The sequence below is a fragment of the Heterocephalus glaber genome, unplaced genomic scaffold (genome assembly GCF_053883595.1).
Source record: "Heterocephalus glaber isolate CG9 unplaced genomic scaffold, H.glaber_assembly_v1.0 deba00000331, whole genome shotgun sequence".
NCBI classification, from domain to species: domain Eukaryota; kingdom Metazoa; phylum Chordata; class Mammalia; order Rodentia; family Bathyergidae; genus Heterocephalus; species Heterocephalus glaber.
This window is the reverse complement of record NW_028258142.1, coordinates 36,169,288-36,188,881: the sequence shown is the minus strand read 5'-3', so window position 1 is coordinate 36,188,881 and position 19,594 is coordinate 36,169,288. Positions and strand designations below refer to the sequence as shown.

At 42.1% G+C, this 19,594-nt stretch overlaps 1 protein-coding gene and 1 long non-coding RNA gene across 9 annotated transcripts in view; one reads left to right on the top strand and one right to left on the bottom strand.

Annotated features, from left to right (window-relative positions):
• The window catches only part of Slc14a2 (solute carrier family 14 member 2), a 431,234-nt gene that overhangs the window by 81,351 nt on the left and 330,289 nt on the right, over positions 1-19,594 (top strand). The gene's annotated exons all lie outside the window — the stretch shown is intronic.
• LOC147830105 (uncharacterized) overlaps positions 1-19,594 on the bottom strand; it is a 215,601-nt gene that overhangs the window by 12,553 nt on the left and 183,454 nt on the right. For 4 of the 5 annotated variants that reach the window (XR_015443860.1, XR_015443861.1, XR_015443858.1 and 1 more), the window contains one exon: positions 19,168-19,203. This is a non-coding gene — a long non-coding RNA (uncharacterized LOC147830105). Of the gene's footprint in view, positions 1-1,166; positions 19,204-19,594 lie in introns of those variants that run through there. The other variant, XR_015443869.1, reaches the window with a different exon arrangement.

Sequence of the window (19,594 nt, the reverse complement as noted above, 5' to 3'; positions counted from 1 at the left end):
TTTTGTTCCTTTCTGATATGTTTCACTATTAGCATTCCCCTTTCCCTGCTTTTCTGATACTTCTGCTCTTCCTTCCTTTCAACACCAACCTCTCCCATTAACTCACCATGCTTCACTGCAGCCCACCTGGCTCACTATGTAACACCCTTCCACCAACCACTGGAAACAGAGCCCTGAATTAAACCTACTATCTGCCTAAGTTACAGCTCCTTGTTATATTAATTGCTATGTGTAGCAAAGATGATTTTTTTCTTCCTGCCAGATTTCTCCTCCTCAGCCTTATTATAGTTCGGAAACCATAAAACTGAAAACTGCATTTTTATGACTTCAAATGACCTTCAGAATTCCACACACAGCTGACTCCTGCTTGGCTATAATATTTTGGATCATTAATTTCAGAGGCAATATTTCGATGTATAATTTTATTAAGTTTCTGAGGATTTTTAATACTGTGTTTCTAAATATGATGAACTTCCTTCTACCAAATTTTAATTAGGGAGCATATTAAATCCTCAATTAATGCTTGCAGTAATGCATATTTAATATCCAATAACATTTGATCAAGATCCTTCCAGAGGGAGGGACTGGGGCATTATGGTTCCTTGGTTCTCATTGACCAATAGAATGGCCACATTTGACTTTCAATCTTCCCTTGCTAGTAGAGTAGGAGCCCATTACAAGCTATTGGTCAGGAGCACAATTAACATTATCATTATTAGCTTCCCCACTAGAGTGAGAGGGGAATCTTCTAACTCTGGGTGTGCAAAAGGAACAGCATAGATTTTCAAAACAAGCCAGTCTAAAGCACAAGAAGAAAATTTTAAAGCTATGTGCCTTAAAAATACGTCATTTTCTCTTTTCACCTGTAATTCAATTCCTCATACACAGCAATCCTTTAGTGCAAGTATCTGAAAACTTTTCTTGTAAAGATCCAGGTAGTAAATGCTTCAGGCTATAGGGCCATCAGTCTCTGTCATAGCTAAATGATTCTTCCTTTGTAGCATGAAAATAGCCATAGATAATATGTTAATTAATGATGGTGACTGTATTCCAATAAAACTATTTATGGATGAGGAAATTTGTATTTCATATAATTTTTATATCTGACAAAATACTGTTCTTAATTTGATTTTTTTCAACAATTAAAAAATATAAAAGTCATTTTTTGGCTCATGATTTGACCAATGGTCATAGTTCATTAACTTAGCTTGAATTGAAAGAGTCTAGAAACCTAGGATCTCCAGTTCTGCCACTAGGTCACCAAGAGGGAAACCACTGTAATGTCTTGGGAACCAGCTTCTCCACTTGTGAAATAAGGGTTTGGGTTGGATGCTCATTGTAAGGATGAGTGATTTTTTTTACCCCCAGGTGACTTGTTCTGGTGCTCTATCTGGAGGCCACAACAACCATCTGTTTTCATTTTCCTCCTTCCTCTTAACTTCACCATCAAAAGAATAAGTAGAAGTAGGGCAAGGTAGCCAGGCCAGTTCAGGAGTGCTGATGTCTTGGGGACTGCAGCATGGCAGATAAGAGCTTCACTCCTATCTCAGCTGAAATAGGAAAGATTTCTTTCTCTGCTTTCCTCTGCTTTCTGGACCATCAATTCTCTTGAGTGCTTCTAAATCTTCATCCAAAAAAACATATCGAGAAAGAACTAATCACTGGAGAGAGTCCACAGAATTCAGAGACAAATGACATTGCTGTGGGATAAAGGACATAGTTCTTCTCCCAATGGCTGGTCTTCATTATCAAGAAGACGAAGGAGGAGCAACTTCCCCCAGTATCCCTCTTTTGTTCTTCGTCCCTGCCATAACCAGATCTCTCTCCATACTCTTCTTCCTGCTGATACCTACTCTCATAATAAGGACATAATTTGGTAGTTCATCTTAAAATAAGAACACTTACTGAAAACTTGTAGCACTGAAGAAAGCTGAAGGAATTAGGCCTCAATAAGTATAACAGCCAATATTTATTGATACTTACTATTTACTAAGCTCTATGTATGTGTATGTGCACATACAGGCATATTTTGTGGGGTTTTTTCACCCAAAATCTCCATTTTGCAGATGAAGGACTCAAGACTTGAAGAATCTAAAAATCTTGTCCAAGTAACTTGTCCAAGGTCACTATGTATTAAGTAGAAGAACTGAGATTTAAAACCAAGCTGTCTAACTCCACAGAGCTGCCATTCCTATGTCACACTGTTTCTTGAGTGGTAAAATTCAGAAAATCAGTCAGAAGAAGAAATGTGTTTGGCTGAACCACTGTATCACACATCCTGTATTTCTGCCACTCTTTTTTGTCTCTGCATGAGGCTTTCTCTCCAGGCATGTGCTTTCCTTCTGTCATTCACAATTTTCTGAGAAAAGGGGTTCTAGTGTACTGGAATTGATGAAATGATTTTCCTTAGAGCTGTTGGTTCTGCCTCCCTCCCTTCCTCTCAGGTTGCCCTGCCATCTCTTGCACTATGATTTCATCCAGATGGCCAAATAATAGCTTCATTATAAAAATAATTGGTTAACTTAAGCTAATATTTATGACTTCTACTCAAGATTTTCTTTCTCCCTGTTCTGAACATAACAAAAACACAACACTTTAAAATGCCACCACAGCCATCTGTTACTTCCCATCAGTCCTTGACGTCATTTGATTGGCTTGGTTATTTTGGGGTTTCCATAGCTGAGATAGCACAAGGAGTATTTCAGAAAGTGTTAGGACCACTGAACCCTGAACAAGGATTCAGCCATGGAAGGGACCCCCACCCAGCTCTCTACTGCTCCCTTGTTTTTCTCCAAGTATTATCTCTAAGAATGTCTGACAGGTGGAGTCCAGCCTAAATTTTGAAGAGTCCTAATGCAACGATTGAGAAGTTCAATTCTTAGGATGTTCTTTTTCACTCTAGAGACTAATTAATTTCTTCTCAGGTTCTACCCTCTGAAACTATACAGAATAAGGTGATTGACACAGGCAGATGTTCCCTTTAAAACCATGTTTGTGTCATTTTGGAGATTTCCTTATTCCATGGTGAACAGTTCTTTCAAAGACCTCTCCTGAATTATACTCACTGTCTTAGTTAATTTTTCTCATTGCTGGGATAAAATATCTGACACCCACAAGTTAAAGGAGGAAAGGTTTATTTCAGATCCATGGTTTCAGTACATAGTCAGCTGGCTCCAAGGCAGGGCAGCATGGCAGAGGGGCATCACAGAGGAGAAATAGTCCATGGCATGGCAGGCAGAAGGCAGCAAGCAGTGAGCAGCAAGCCTCCCTTTCCCTTTTATCTCATCTAGGCTACAGCCTTTTGGATGGTGTCAGCCACACTTAGGGTGGGCCTTCCCATTATCCACACCCAGAAATGTGCTAAACCAACCAGTGGACTAATTTAGTTATCACACCCTTAATCCCAGTATCACACACCCTAGATCCATGCATCTCTGAAAAGCCCTGCCTTTGAGCACATGAGGCTTTGAGCGGAATATCTAGACACAAGCCATAACATTCACTTTCCTAATCTTTCTCTTTCTTTCAACTCCAGGGCTTTTCTTAGCATGAGCAAACAATAATTCTCAGAAGACCCTTGAGAGTAGTTATCTTGTGAACAGGAAGAATATTTCAATTCCTTTTGTACAGATGAGAAAACTGATACCAAGGTGGGTGAAATGTGTTCAAAATAAATCTATGATTTTTTTATGGTACAAGAATAACTCACTTCTTGTCCACTGCTTTTTTCCCTGAAGTCTGTTATCAGCTCAGGTCATAGGGCCTTTTAATGAAGATATTCAAAGCCTCAGTTTTCTTCTTTTTAATTTTTTGCTTATTTTAAAATGAAATACCTCAGACACACTATAAGAATATAAATAATAGCTTAATGAACATTATTTTAGTCACTATTCAATTTAAGAATAAATATTACTCATAATAGTTTGCATATTCTTGTATAATGATCCACTCCATATTTCTCCTTTATATCAGAAGTAACTATTATTTTAAATTTGATGTTTATCATTCTCCATTTTTATATCTATTGGTATACAACATGTAGTATAATTTTCCATGTTAGTAAGCTTCATATAAATGCTATTCATCATGAAGTTATCCTGCTTTTAATTTTTTACTAAACAGTTCGGTTTTGACATTATATTCATCTCTCCTGATGCATGTGACTAACTCATGTTTTCTTAGGTCCTATAATATTCCTGTGAGTGGACATTCTATTTATCCATTCAAGTTTTAATGAACATTTAGGCTCATTCTCATTTTTGCCATTGTAATAATGCCTCCATAAATATTGTTTTTGTGTCCCCCTTCTCTAGGGTCTGCCTAGAACTAGAACTGCCAGGTTATAGAATATGTTTGCTCTCACCTTTATGAAATATTGCCACATTATTACCAAATTGGTCTTTTATGCCCACTAGCAATGACTGCAGGACTCCATGGTGCTATCTCTTCACCCACACTGAGTTGTATCCTACTTTGCAGCCTGACAGGCATAACCATCATTGTTTTCAGTCAAACAAACATTATTATTTCTAATTAATATTGGAATGCTAAAAACTAAACTTTATTAAAGTCATCTGGCCTGAACAAGCCACACAGTCCAAGCTAGAATACAATGTCTTTGAGAGGAGTTAGAATTCAGTCCACTGCTACCAGCCATTTGTCAATATTTCCTTGCCATTGAATCATAAAGAACACTACCCTATGTTCCATGAGGTATTCAGGAGAAATAAATCTGTATTTGTTAATGCTGATGGAAGCAAGGGACAAGAGGGTTTGTGCTGCTTTCAAGGATCTAGCTGACATGTTTACTGTGTCAGTCTGTGTCACCGCAAGATATGATCAGGTCATTCTTTTGGAGTACGTGTACTCAACACCTTCAAGGAAGACACCATTGGCCAGAAGAGTAAGTGAAGACTACACATTTAGCCCAAAGAGAGGTAAAGAGTATGGCTAGAGCTCATATCACAGAAATAGAAAGTCATCCCAACTTTGAAGATGTGCTCAGAAAGATGTGTCCTGCTGGCCTCTGGGTGACAAAAGGGCATAGATGACCTTGGCCAGGACATGAAAACTTGTTGAGGGACTTACAGGTAAATAGCATAGAAAAGGCAATAGCATTTCCCTTGGCACTCTTTGTTGGCTTAGGAAGACTGGGAACAATGACTACTACTCAGATCCAGGTGAATCCTGCAAGTGGGGTCTCTACATCCTTTGCTGTGTCCCTGCTGGCTTCAGACACGGGAAGTACCAAGGCAGCAGTAATAAGACTCTGTCTTTGCTTCAGACTTAATATCTACTTGGAGAGTGAGAACAAGGGGAAAAAGGGCATTCTAGTATTTCTGTACATGTCTATGATTTTAAAAGAAAGAGTGAAGTGAACATAAAATGAGGGTCCGTGGTGGAGCAGCAGCACCAAAAGGTGAAGTGGACAGTTGGAATGCAGTGGTGGGAACCTGAGATGCAGAGATTATGTGCACAACTGCGCAGTGTGGCTGGATCCTGGGCCTCAAGCACTCTGAAACTTTGGCTCCTTTTGTCCTCACAGTGACTCTAGGAGATACCCATTCTTTCATTTTCATCTTACAGATGAGATGAGGGAACTAGGCAAAGAGTGGTTACAAACATCTAACGTTTCATGGGTATCTACTAGCCGAGCTTTGGACACACACAGGATGGCCACAGGGCCTGGAATACAGCCATTATATGCTCCTCTCACTACAGGATCTAGGAGTTCCTAAGTACAGGTGAGTTAAAAACTGATGGCTTTAAAAAAAAAAAGAAACCATCCAAATGCCTGCCCCATCACTGGGCACTCTGATTTGATGTATCTGAAACACCAAAACACTCCATGGACAAGTGTAGAGCCACATAGCTGTAATACCAGCTACTTGGAAGGCTGAGGCAAGAGGATCACTTCAGCCCAGGAGTTTGAAGTCATCTTAGACAACAAGATGAAACCCTGTTTCAAAAAAGTAAAATAAAATAATAAAAAAGAAAAGAAAAATAACACACCAAAACCTTGGATAATTCTGGGATTCATATATATTCATTGCTGTCAGCAGTTGGTGGCTGCAAGGATTTCTGATAAGCCCAACAACATCCCCCAAATTGGATTTATTTCTGAGCAAGGGTGTGTCACAATCAAAGCAGTGCTTTAGGAGAGCTGATCCAGCAGGTGTGCTGCTTGGCAGGGACCAAGAAATCTAAGAGTGCTGAGATGGGGAGAAAGTGCAGGTTGTGCAGAGGCTGAGACAAAGTCCATGAGAGGTTGGTTGGTTGCAAATGAGAAAAGGGAAACATAATAATTAATTGATGCCAGAGACCAAATGCAACTATCTAAAAACACTCATGAATGCCTTCAAGTTGGGAAGGCTGAGAGAGTAACAGAATTCTCAACCCACTGAGTCCACCAGCGTGGATAACGTGGGACTCAGCCTAGAATCCTCATTCCGCCCTTAAACTGTGTGACTATGGGCAAGTTGCTGAAGCTTTCTGTACTTTGGTTTATTTATAAAATTGTGTGGTTAATACACCTGCAGCCCTCAGAGTAGGGGTTTCCTCATACTATATATTTACGAAAAGGAGAGAGAAATTGGGTGTGTGAGCCACATGAAAGACAATAAACTAAGATTTGGAAATTTTTTTTGATCTTAGATGCAGCAAGATCGCTGATCCTTCTACAGGCTACCTTCAAAGTAGCAGGGAGAAAAGAACTGCTTTTTCTTTTTTTTTTTTCTCAAAATGACAGCAGCTTCATTTTCAATGAAAATCATGCTAATTACTGGGTATTGACCCAAGATGAATTTCTTTCTGATGAACTACATACTGCTCTTCTGAAAACCTAGCCAAATCATCTCAAATACCAGGAAGTGTGGGGGTAATGCAGCAAATTGGGGGAAAATGCGTATCAGAAAAAATTATTGCCACAAAAAATATTTTCAGTAAGTTTGTTCCCTTCATAAATAGTGTGAATGGAATGCCTCAGCAATCAGCTGAAAGCCCCATCTTTGCTGTGGGCTAATTGCTCGTCTGGTTAGTGCAGAATTTAATTTGTGCTATTGTGCAGGCAAGGCTGAGAGCGTGAAATAAACAATGTGTGTTAATTTCACGTTTTCCAGTCTACTTAGCCAAAGAGCTTAGGCTTCTCTCTGGCCTCAGCCTAGCCCCTCCCAGCTTCTCATTCTGGGGCCGCAGACCACTGAGGAGTAGGTCCTGGCTAATGGCAGGTGTGAGGTTACTACTCAGAGAGCAGCTACCCCAGGCAGTGGTAATGACTGAGGACACACACACGCGGCCTTTGCCTGTAGTTGGTGCTTGAGATCATTTTTCCAATGGGCATCTGCTGGTGCGGTGCAGCTGGCTTTATGTTCTCAGGTTTGATGATGCCCTTGGTTTCCTAAAGAGGAATTTTCACTGGTACAAATAGAGGGCTACCAAATTGTATGGTTTCTACACTGAGCAGATTAATTTGATGATCTGAAGGATTCTCTACTGTTGAGGGCAGCAGAGGTATCATTACGAAGAAGGAGAAGAAATGCCCATTTCTAGGATGGCATTTCATGGAGGCTGAAGTAGTCTTCCTTTTTTCTCCTCTCTAGGAACTAAAAAAGGCAGAGCTAAAGGATATGTTGGTGCTGGGCTGTTCTCACCATTTTCCCCTTTGGCTAAAGAGCCTGAGACCCAAGAGAAGTCAGTTGCTCAGGGTCCCAGAGGCAGTCAGTAGCTTGACTAGACCTCCAACTTCCTGGCAGTACTCTTTCTGTTGCAAGATTTCTCATCAGGTCTAGATGGTGTGTCAAATTATCTATTCAATAGCTAATTTGTGAGCGGAAGTCTGAATTCAAATTCTGGCTCTGGATACATAATATTTCACAAGCTACTCACTCCTCTCAGTGCTTCAGTTTCTGCATATATAAAATGGAGATAATGGCATATGGTCCACAACATTATAATGAGAATCAAAGTAGTTAGTACAGTTAAAATGCTTAGAACAGGGTCTGGCATAAAGTAGGTCCTCAGTAAACATTGGCTATGATTAATGTTACCATTTGGGATATTCTGAATTTCCAACCTATTCTTATTATAAGACTATTTTTGTGTACATGATTGGATATTCTTGTTTCCCCCAAAGAGCTTCTGTTTCCTTGACTTCACTGCTTTTACTATGGAAATTCTAAGAATTCCAATCCAAGAAATACTTTAGGTTTTCTTTTAATCAAGAGAACAGCAGAAGAGCTCAAATCATTGGTGCAACTCCTCACCATGGCAGAAAACTTGCCTGATTTGTGCCCATCTCCCAGGATCCAGCAAGCATCCCACCTGCGCACTTTGGATGAGTACTGAAGCACCAGGGAGCACAGGGACAGCCAGATGCAGTTTTCAAGGATTTACAGGCCAAAGAACCACGTGAAAAAGATGTCTCCCCACTCATGGAGTTTCTCTTGATTGCAAGAATGACTGGTCTTTCTTTTCAGGAAGAAGCAAGCATGTCCAAACATAAAATAGAGGCACCTTACCCAGGTGCAGTGTGGAGACCCTGCTGTATATGTTCTCAGTGAGACCTCTATAAATATTTAGTAAGACCCTATCTTGTCCTGATTAGGATCCAAAGACTGAAAACATGTGGATTGTGCCTGTCCTCTAGGAGATCTTAATCCCTTTAAGTGGTGACCATACTCAGAATAATGCAACTTGACATTGACATGGAATCTCCATCCATTGTTTTGACCATCTTACACTATATAAATCAGGATATTAGAAAAATGAAGGATTGGGGACCAGCCCAAGGTCACACAACTGGGGAATGACTCGCTCTCTCTTGTCTCCAGACTCCCTCCTCTCTCTACTACACTGATATGTCTCTCCATGAAATAAGGGACATTTGTCCTGACAAACTTGCTCTTCTCACATTTGGCAATGACAGCAAAAAAGGGCACATTTTGTAACATACTATGTGTGGCTGTGTAACCCAGAATTAGAAGAACAAAAGCACTTCTACAGTATTCCAACATATATTTGAGAGTGGGAGTCTAGGGAGAATCGAATTCTATCAATAAAGCATCTACTGTAAGTAAGAGTTATGAAAAGGGCCCAGAGATAAGTAAGATACTTTCTCTGCCTTCTTGTGCATACAAACTTAAGGAGAAGATGATATCACTGTGTCCACAGAAGAAAACCTCCCATTTGTGTGTAGTAGCTGCTGCCTAAGCTCCATGGACTGAATGCAGCTTAGATTTAGAGTGGAGGTTAGAATCTATAAAAGCTGGTCTGGGATTAATTAAACACACAAAAACAAAACCAAGTAAGAGGTGATCTCCAGAAGCACATCACTGGCTGCCTAACAATAAGAGGAATTTTACCTTGCACTATAGGGGAAACATACAGGAAGAATTAAAATCATAGGAAGAATGGAACAAGAGATTCCAGATAGGAGGGCTGTCAAGATCAAATGAAATGGGAAAGACATATCAAAATTGTCTGCAAATGTCATCTAATTGGAGAGATCATTTAGTTCTGGCAGCAGACTAGAATATTCTAAGATGGGGCAGATTCCCGCTTGGTGCCCCTTGCAGCAGAAGAAGGGGAGAAAGGAAGGGATGCTTGCAATGAAGGTCCTACCCGCACTTGCTCTCTGACTGCCATGGCTGTCCAGTGTCTCACAGACTGGACAATGAGTATGGGTTCAGCCTCAGCAGACAGGTAGAAAAGGGACTGGGAATTGCCTTGGCTTGAGGATGCCTGAGAAGTCCCCTCCCTCACCACATCTGTAACCAGGGCCCTGTTATACAGTTATTCTGATCTTGGGGCTTGAGGTTCCTCTCACAACAAGAGGTGGGGAAATGAGGCAAAATCTATAGTAGTTCCTAAACTCTCCACTACCTTCAAGCAGGTACTTACCTTTCTCAAGGTTCTCTTGAAGTTCATTTGCAGCTGATTTCATCTAGATGCAAATATGTCAGGTAGAGGAGAGGGATGAGGGTAGAAAAGATGGCACTCAGCGCCTCCAGGAACCACATTCCTTTGTCCCTTGAGAGAGATGTTACCCTATGAGAAGGCAACCCCTCCCCCTGCTCCCAGCAGGGGCCACTGAGTGGCACAGCTTGTGAGGCTGTTCTCTGCCTGCTCTCTGACAGTTGGCTCCTCTGTGTAGAGGTCTAAATTGAGAAATACCATTTGATGTCTTTCCTGCCCTGGTGAGCTATGGAGCAAAATGAGAAACACAGAAAAAGGACTTCAAAGCAGAGGATGACGGGGTCCTCAAGGCAATTCTTCTGACCTCACTATCATTTAGCAGACTGATGTGAACTCGGTCTCAAGCTTTCCTTCCTCAGAAAGCCCACAGAAGGGTGTCTCCTGGCTCAGTCCTAAGGGTCCTCCAAAAGCTGAGTATGAAGGGACAAGCAAAGGGGAGGGAAGATCAAAGTGAGAGGGACTCAGATGCTAGGTAGCTGAGGGGAAGGGGAGGTGACTTGCCTAAATCATGCAGGGGAAGTAAAAACGCTAAAGAAGCAATATGTTTATGTACCAGTCCCCAAGATAATGGTAATTATTATACATCCCAGACATTTATCAATAGAAAGAAAAAAGAACCAGCCTGTTGGACATTTGAAACATCCTAAAATGCAAAATCTGATCAGCATTGAATGTTCCAAGGAAGCTGCTTGAGGACTGCAAAGATTTGTGTTCCTTGAAGTTTTCTAGAGTGGAAGGTCCTGAATTCTGAACTCCTCATGATATGTGCACCTCTGTGGACCTTCAAAAGTTTACAGATGTGACAATTCTGAAGTGTGATGCCAAGGAGAATATGACAAATCCCAGGGTGCTCGACCTTGTGAGATCTCTACATGTGGGACCCAAGCAGCCATCCCTTGCAGAGCTTCTACAGGCTGAATCACCTGGATCTTCACTTCCGATTCCCCAACCTTTTCCATCCCTCAAAAACCCATTCAAGGGTACCACTCTATGCAGCTGGCTCCAAATTGCCAACGCTAACCTCTGAGCTCTCCTGCCAAGGCCTAGCTTGTGACCACTGGCAATGGAAGAATGTCCATCCACCCTGCAGCTCCTGCAGGAAGAAGAGGTTTCCTCATGTGCATTCCCAGCAAAATCATGAAGCAGATATTCCCCTGTTCACTGACAGGAAAATTGAGACAGAAAGAAATCAAGGAATATGAACTCATGTCCAGTTGGTTCTAAATCTTGAGCTCTGAACAACCGCATTCTATTACCCCTGCCAGTTCTGAGAGTATACACTGACATTTGCTATTAAAACTGCCTCAGAGTGTAAATGACTCAGCTAGGCTCTGTGGAAATATAAAGCACTATGGGATACACATCCCCTTTAGTCCAGGGAACTTGCAACTTTGATAGACAGAGCATTGTGTGCACATTATATCAAATCAACTGATATTTATTAACCATCTAGTATGTGCCAGGCATAGTACTAACCTCTTAAAGACCTCAGGAGCAATCACAGTCTCTATAGTCCACTGCTGGAGGTACCTCTTAAGCAAGTTCATTTGCAAATGGCTACACAATTCACAGCAAAAATCTGAGAAAGTTCCATGTGCTAGGAGAGAGAATAAAACAGCACCTATTTGAAGTGGGAAAGGTCAGAGGTCTTCCTTCCCAAGTGTCATTTCATCTGAGATTTGAGAGATGATTAAGATCTGGCAAAATATAAGAAGGCTGGAATCTGGAGAGAGAAGATTTAGGGTCAGAGCCCTCAGACAGGAAGAAACTGGAGTTTTAAGAAACACACCTAACCAAGGCAGCCAGCTGGGCGCCTAAGGCTTTTCCCATTCTTTTTGGATTTCTGGAGTCCCTGGGCCACACACTCTGAATGCCCTGGGCTGAGCAGATGGCTCCCCTTCTGTCTCCACCCCTGGTTTATTGCTAATGACGCTATCCACAGCTTCCGTATGAGCTCGGCCTCTTGCTTTGTCCGCTTCCTCCTTTTATCATGGTGGGGCTCCTGGACCACATGGACAGCCCGGCTCAGGGCTCATCTCCTTGTCCAAGCCCCACCTCCTGAGCTTGGCTTTCATTTGGGTCTCCCCCTCCCCAGCCTCTGAGGGAGCTAGGACCTGGGAAAGACTGTAAATTGTATACATTATTTCCTTTTTGATTAGGTGAATAAATAACTTGATTGAGACGCGCCTCTTTGGAGGGCGCTGCTGGCAGGCTTCCAGGACTGGGAGGCAGCTGGCTCAGAGCACAGAGGAGACACAACAAAGGCCCAAGGGACAGACACTTTGCAGTAGGCTTGGGGTCCAGCCTGGCTGTGGAGAGCCCAGGCCAGGAATTTTTTTTTTTTTTTTTTTTTGGTATCGGGGATGGTACTTGGGTCCTTGCACTTCTAGGGCAGGCGGCAGCACCACTGAGCTAAATCCCAGGCCCAAGGCCAGGAGTATTTAAGGAATGTCCTTTTGCCCTCCTCTGTTTCTGAGAGGGAAGGCTCAGGTTAGGGATGCCTTTGTCAGTATTGGGACATCTGTCACAGCCTCTGACCTCCCAGGTGACAAGTTTCAGCCTGGAAGAAAGAGCACAGACTCAGGGCAGCTATAGGGCCCAAAAGAACAGGTCCTAGGGAAATTTCTTCATCTACAATGGCTATCATTTTTAAGAAAGGCCTTTTGTGGAAGGTGTGTGCAGGGAATGGAAATATTGGTGCATGGAATACATTTGCTGACCTTTAATCCAAGCACCTCCTCATTACCCTCCAAATTTAATGTGTGAGTCTAAGCTAGGATTTTCTGCCCACTCCTTACCCAAGAGACACCATGGACCACCTGTGTAGCCTCCTACAGTGGCCCCACCCCAACCTAGTACTAAGACAAGCTCTGGTCATGTGATCCATGATGCTGTCTAACAGAAGATAATTTCAAAATGTGGAGAAATGACACACTCTGAGATCTAAGTGCTTCCTATACAAGCCCCATACCAAGCACTCACCTTTGAGAATACTCACTACTCTGAAGGTGGCCAAAGTAAGTTACTTCCTAGCCCCAGTGAAGCTGCTGAGATGTAAGGCATCTGGACTAGGGTTCTCAGTAACAAAAACAATTATTTTCCTTGCTGGTTACTAATCTACAACTAGAGAACTACTCCTTTGAATTAAGGTATCATGACTTCAGGGTTAAAACATTTCTAAGATGGAAAACACATTAATCCAATTTCAGTCACTGACCCTTTGTTTGGTTACAGAAGAGCTCATGACTACCCTTTGGAAACAGTCTACAGGAACAAGACAAGGGAGCAGACAAGGACATAAAAGCGATCTTCTACCATGTATGGGGCACATTCCTTCACATATGGCTTCTCATTCATTGTTTAAGACTTGAACACAGACATGGGTGATGACAACCTCTCCCTATAGACCTTTCCACCGTACCAACCACTTCTACCTGAATGGATGCCAGGGAAATGACACTGCTTGGGAAATGCCACCCTGGAAAGCCTCTAAGGAAAGCACCCAGGTTCCTAGAGTAGAAGGCAGGTCAACATGAACCAGTAATATCCCAGCCTTGACTCTAGTCAGCCTGGGGTCCAGCCTTACCCTGTGACCCATACTTAGCATTCTGGTTCCTGGGCAGGAGAGATCCTCCTCAGGTGTTCCCTAGGCTCTTGGCATCACTCACCCAGTCAGTTTGCTAGCTTGCAAGAAAGCCTCCCTGAGTCCCAGGAAAGGCAGGAAAAATAGCCAGATTCTGAGCCACACCTGAGCTCAGGGAATAAGGATGCTACCAGATGGAATATTGAATGTGACTCTGAGTTGAAGTACACAGAGACTACAATGTTCCCCAGGCAGCATGCGCTTTACTCCTGCCAGTTGAGCCCCAGGCTGGTTTCCATGTGAGAGAAGAGTTCTCTTCCATAGGAGTCTTGACCACCTTGGACCCTGACCTACAGTTTTACCAGGTGCCCCTCAGCCCCTGCTCCTCTTTGTGAACATTAGCCCTGGTCCTCTCCCTGTGTATGCTAATTCCTTCCCATGCTTTGAAGTTCAGACCAAAGATAGTCTGCCCGATGACCTGCATCTTCTTATGACAAGGCTAATCATCCTGTTATACATGTCTATCTTCCCCCTGTAGATGGTGTGCTCTGTAAGGTAGTATCTTATATTTCTACCACCTAGCACAGTGTCAGGCAGGGTCTTAAAGAAAGTCTTCCCTGGCCTCTCCCACATTTGCCTCTCCCAGTTTTGGCTGACTGTGCCTTCTCCCTTACATTACACTACTGCGCTTTTCACATGACTGGGACTGTCTGTTTATTTGTGTACACCATCAAGTAGCCATAGCACCAGGAGAACAGGATGTCTAGCACAAGTTTAACATCCAGGCCATGCTGAAGTCAAACTGGGCCTCTGAAGGCAGTTCAGTTGTAAATTTTGCCTGGGTGCCTTGCCTTATTCTAGGAAACACCTTATCGTCCCAATCCAGGGCCCCTGCTGGTACATTTGATCTTCAGTTGCCCATAGTCACAATGTCATCAAACTGTTCATTTCAGTCATTTAGCTGGGGGCAGTGATTACAGATAAATCACTCCAGTAGGATATATAATTGTTTTTCCAGAAGTGCTACATTTTCTCCTTAACTCTAGTACAAACAGAACACCAGCAACTTATGGACTTTTTATTATCAGCCATAAGGAAAAAATTTATCCCACGGTAGGTTGATACTTTGCAAAACAGGAAAATCTGTGAGAGGTGTCATGGAAAAGCTTTCTTCCCCAGAGTCAGGTAACCAGATTCCATCATTAAATTTCCATGAGACTTCAGGCAGATTCACTTAAGTTTTCTAGGGGTTTTTTTAACAATTATTGCAAAAATATGAAAAATTACTTCCATAAGTGCAGTCTTTTAAGAGAGGTACATGCATGACTGTCCCATCAAGTGGCTTAAACCGCTGGGAGTTAGCTGTTTAACATCAGATGATAGAATTCAAATCAAAGCCACCTGACAGCAAGACACAAATTAGGACCCCACTGTAAACATGTTAAATATATGTGAAACTTATGCTTTATCTTATTTCCAGGCCTTTCAAAATAAGTAAGGTAGTGGAATCATTCTTGATAAGGACTCTATAATGGATGATCTATAATTTCTGGTGAAACTTTCAGTGTCTAAGAGCTTTGAATTCAAAGCTATGACTTCTGTACAGGACCCATTCCCAGGGAAGAGCCAAGGACTCTCATGGACCCCAATCACATGAGTCAGAAAATTTGAATTCATTCATATAGGATGATGATAAAGAAAATCCAAAGACACTTATCGTCCAAAGACACAACTCCCTGTGAAGAAACTTCCCAGTCATGATGGTCTGTGTTTGTCAGCAAGAGGGTTTTACTATTCCCTGAAATTCATAGACCTGAGCTGCTGATCCTTGCAATGCATCAGGCTGACCCTGCCTTCCAGCATAGTGGCCCTGGTGCAGGTCTTTCAAGCCTAGCAAGAATCATGGGAGTGTCAAGGGTGGACTTTCAGTTGAGTCCCAGTGAAGGACACAACTCAAATACTTTCAGCCTATTACATCAATGCCATTGTAAGATAAAACAGGGCAGCTGGTTTATTATACTCTTTGGGAAATATGAGGCTTCAAGAGAACCCCAAAATTCAGTTCTCAGAACATCTGGCTGCACCACCCACTCTCTACAGGAGGGAAAGCTGCCTTTTTGTCTGAAATTGCCCTTGAACTCTGACTATACCGGCGTCTGTTTGCACATTATATCACTAAAGTCCATGGACTTGAGCTGAATGGAAACTGTATAACTTCATATGGAAAAAATTCTGAGCAAGAAGACAGTGAACCAGGGTTCTAGCTGCAGCTCTGGTAAGAGAATTCCTTCCCCATTCCAGGCCTGTTTCTCACGTTTACTAAAGAGATCTGGTTGCAAGAAGTGGTTCTTTCTCACTACTGTATTTGGTCCCAGGACCAACTGCATCCAAATTAACCGGGTTTGTGTGTATTGAGGTAGATCCCTATGGGTGGGTGTCTCCAAGACCTGTTAAATCAAAATATTGTGGGGTAGGCTATAGAAACTAGCAGGTACAACAAGCTTACTGTGTGATTGTTACACCTACTAAGGCTCCACAACCATAACCACAGGACCAGGTGATCTCTGAGCTTCCATCCAGAAATAATCTTCTGGTGTTATGAATATAATTACTACAATAGCCACAAGAAAAAATGGCTAGGAACAGAACTACCAGGCTCCTTATTTTTCATTCCTCACCCATCTATCCCAGTTCTATGTGGAAAGCTGACCCATTCTATGGGGCACTGTAGTCATAGACTTATCCTGAAGCTTCCTGTAGGCTGTTCTGGAGCATGAAATCTCTAATGGTAAAGAGAGGAAAGCTTGCTGTGTGATCCAAGGGGGGGGAGAGACCCTATAAACAGCAGCAGTCCCGGAATTATCCTGCAGCGCCTGTGCTATTATAAAGAAGAGCTGACACAGCAGAGTCCCAGGGATGCTGTGTGTCTGCAGAGCACTAATCACGGAGGCAGGCAGGCTAAATGCAAAGAGAACATTTGCACAAACAGCACCTGTACTGAGCAGTCATCCACTATTTTTAGAGTTGCTGCAAAGAGTAGAAGGACATTTGGAGAGGCTCCCAAAGGGCACAGTCAGTAGGAAAATGGAGAAGTTTGGGCACATTTTGTGTGGCTGGCTCTCTAATACCCTGTCAACTGAGTCACTGAAAACCTGAGAGGGGCCGGAGATTTAGCTCAGTGGTGCAGCCGCCTGCCTCACAAGCACAAGGGCCTGAGTTTGGTCTCCGGTACAAAAACAAAAAAACAAAAAAACCTGAGCAGTCTGATATTTTTGGGCTTGTTTAGTTTTGCTTGAGGATGGGGTACAGATGTGGTAGAGCAAGAACAAGGGGGGGATAAAGACAGTCATTGTGACCCATTCGTGATGTTTTTGATAACAGAACATATACTTAAGATGATTGTGATTCCAGAAAAAAGAACAATTTGTTCTCCAGGATTTATTCTGGAGATGCTCAAAGTAAGAATAAATGGCACATACTTTTATCTCACTCATTTTATCCAGATGCAAATATGTTATCCAAGTTGAGATTGTCACCTCTTACATTCATGATCAGTATAAGCCACGTAATTTAAGGTTGGATACATATTGATTAGATCAGGGTGGTTATAGCCTAGAGCTTAAAGGTCATGGCCATTTAGAAAGAATACTGACCCATAATATCAATTCTTATTTTCAAATAAGGAAACACACTGAACACTAGTTGAGGGCTTACAGAAACATTTCCAAGGACAGACCCATTGGCAGTTGGCTAATGACATCAGCTCCACACACAAGGGTAAAATGGGACTTTTGTAGCATTCTGACATGTAGAATTTCCTACCAAAGTGAATGCAATTGATTTGATAAATGTTATACATTTGTTTGACCTTTCGGGTAGATTCGTAACACAATAGGTCAGCAAGGGTCATTCTCTGATCTACCCCCCCTTCTCCCCCTTGCAATTAGGAAATTCTCCATTTTCTTTTTCAGCCTCACAAGGAATTTTGGGTTGAACCGTAATGAGGTATCTGGTTCAATTCTCTCCTGTTATGGATTAGCTATAGTCTTCCTCAAGCCCCCTGCTCAAACCTGCACAGTTGTCTCCTAGCATAGTTGGCCTGAATCCCTGTTAATCTGCCTTCCAGCTCAGAGATTTCTGTATTATCAGAAAACCAGAGACTCCTAGAGTTGGAAGGACCATGAAGCCACCCAGAGCAACTTGTTTTCCTCAATGCTTGAATTGAGAAGCTGGAGGTCACATGAACCTTTTTCTAATAATTGTTTTGAAATACAAAATTAGACAATAGAGATGCATGCCAAGTTGAAATCATTTTCTTTGGGACCTGCTTACAAACAAAAATTCCACCTGGCTGCATGCTAATTTGAACTGGACTTGAGGTATGTAATTCAGAACTTTTGAACTCACAAGGCTATTTTCATAGGCAAACAAATTGTGATGGAACCAACCTGGGATCTGGCTGTGTAAATACTAAATATGTTCATTAATGCATCTAACTAATGCAAACATTTTGAGACTCTTGAAACAATATCTTCTGTGAACTGACCATTTGTAAATCTATGAAATAACAAAATTTGTTCTCTGTAATGTCTACTCTGTTTCCCAAAGATTTCTCTCCTCCCTGTCCCTTGGATCAGGCCTCTCATAAGAAAACAACCCTGTGTTAAACATCATCCTTGTTCTCAGCCAGCTACTATATCCCTTCTTAACATATTTGCCCACAAAGATTTAGTAAGTTTGGGAAGAGAATGGAGTTTTAAGAAATACAATTTTCTAAATCCAGCCACATTTTTCTCTCCCCTTATTCTGGCTGTATTTGTTTCTATTGTAGTTCTTTCAAATTCTGCTTTATGTTAGCTTGAACTCTATAACATTGTCATTTTCCAGGTCAGAAACAGTCAAATCTTGGCAATTTAATAGAATCCAACCTAACAGCATTGAACCAGTGTGTTCTGGGGCCTGACAATGTCCCATAGCACCAGGTTCTTCCTATACAACCACTCAAATCAGTTAAGATTTTCATGTCCATGAATTTGCAAGGCAAGTTCCAAACATCAGTGTATATCTTGACCTCTATCTCCTACACCAAAAATACATCATGGATTTCTTTTTAGGTTTTTGCACTAATAAACACAGAGAAGTAGTGGGGATTTTGCCCCCCAGTTTTTATTGCTTTTCTCAGAAGTGACTGTTGAACTACACTTAGCGTCTGCGTAAAATGCATGCACTAGAGATTTCAAGTTTAATGGCAGTGGAGGAAGAGGGCAAAAGAGAAAATGTGAAATAGATACTATAATTTGAAAGCACAAAAACCATCATACTTTGTGAGTTAGAGGGGCATATGTCCATCTCAAAAGTAGGTATTGACCTTTCCAGACCATCGGTCACTAGGAACATGATAAGGGTTCAACAAACATCCAGTAGTAGAACACTTTTTAAAGGATACTCAATAGTGAAGCCATAATGGTGGCTACAAGATGTTCCTTCTCCAGACATTTTTCACACCACATCACGGAGGCAGCCACTGATTCCTTGTGTGTGCAAAACTGGCTGTGATACAAGTGTTTCAAATTTTTTACTCTTCTCCAATAATTATTTTAAGCAAGACTCACATCTCCAAGTCCTGCTTTATTCTTGCCCCAAGGACTCTAAAAGCAAAGAAAACAAGTCAGGAAAGTTAAAGGCTTTGAACTCCATCCTGGTCTCACCCCATCACCTCACACCTTCCCAGCCTTTGTAGGACAAAGCTCAGCTCCCTTTCAGCCCCCCTCATCCTGGGGACTGTTACTCTATCCCAAATTCCAGCAAGTCTTGGAACAAAGACTGGCAGCAAATGAAATTCCCTGTCCCGACCGAGAGTAGAATGCAATTAGCCAGAAAAGGTTGTGAAATTTGTTTTAAAATGCTATGAATATTTTATCTCCTGACCCTCACCTCCACACCATGCCCCTTCCAGCCTCCCCCTCCCCCAAACCCCTTCACACAGGATCTTTGCAAAGGAAAGTATGACCTTTAGATTGAGACGTTCTCTGTTGCAAT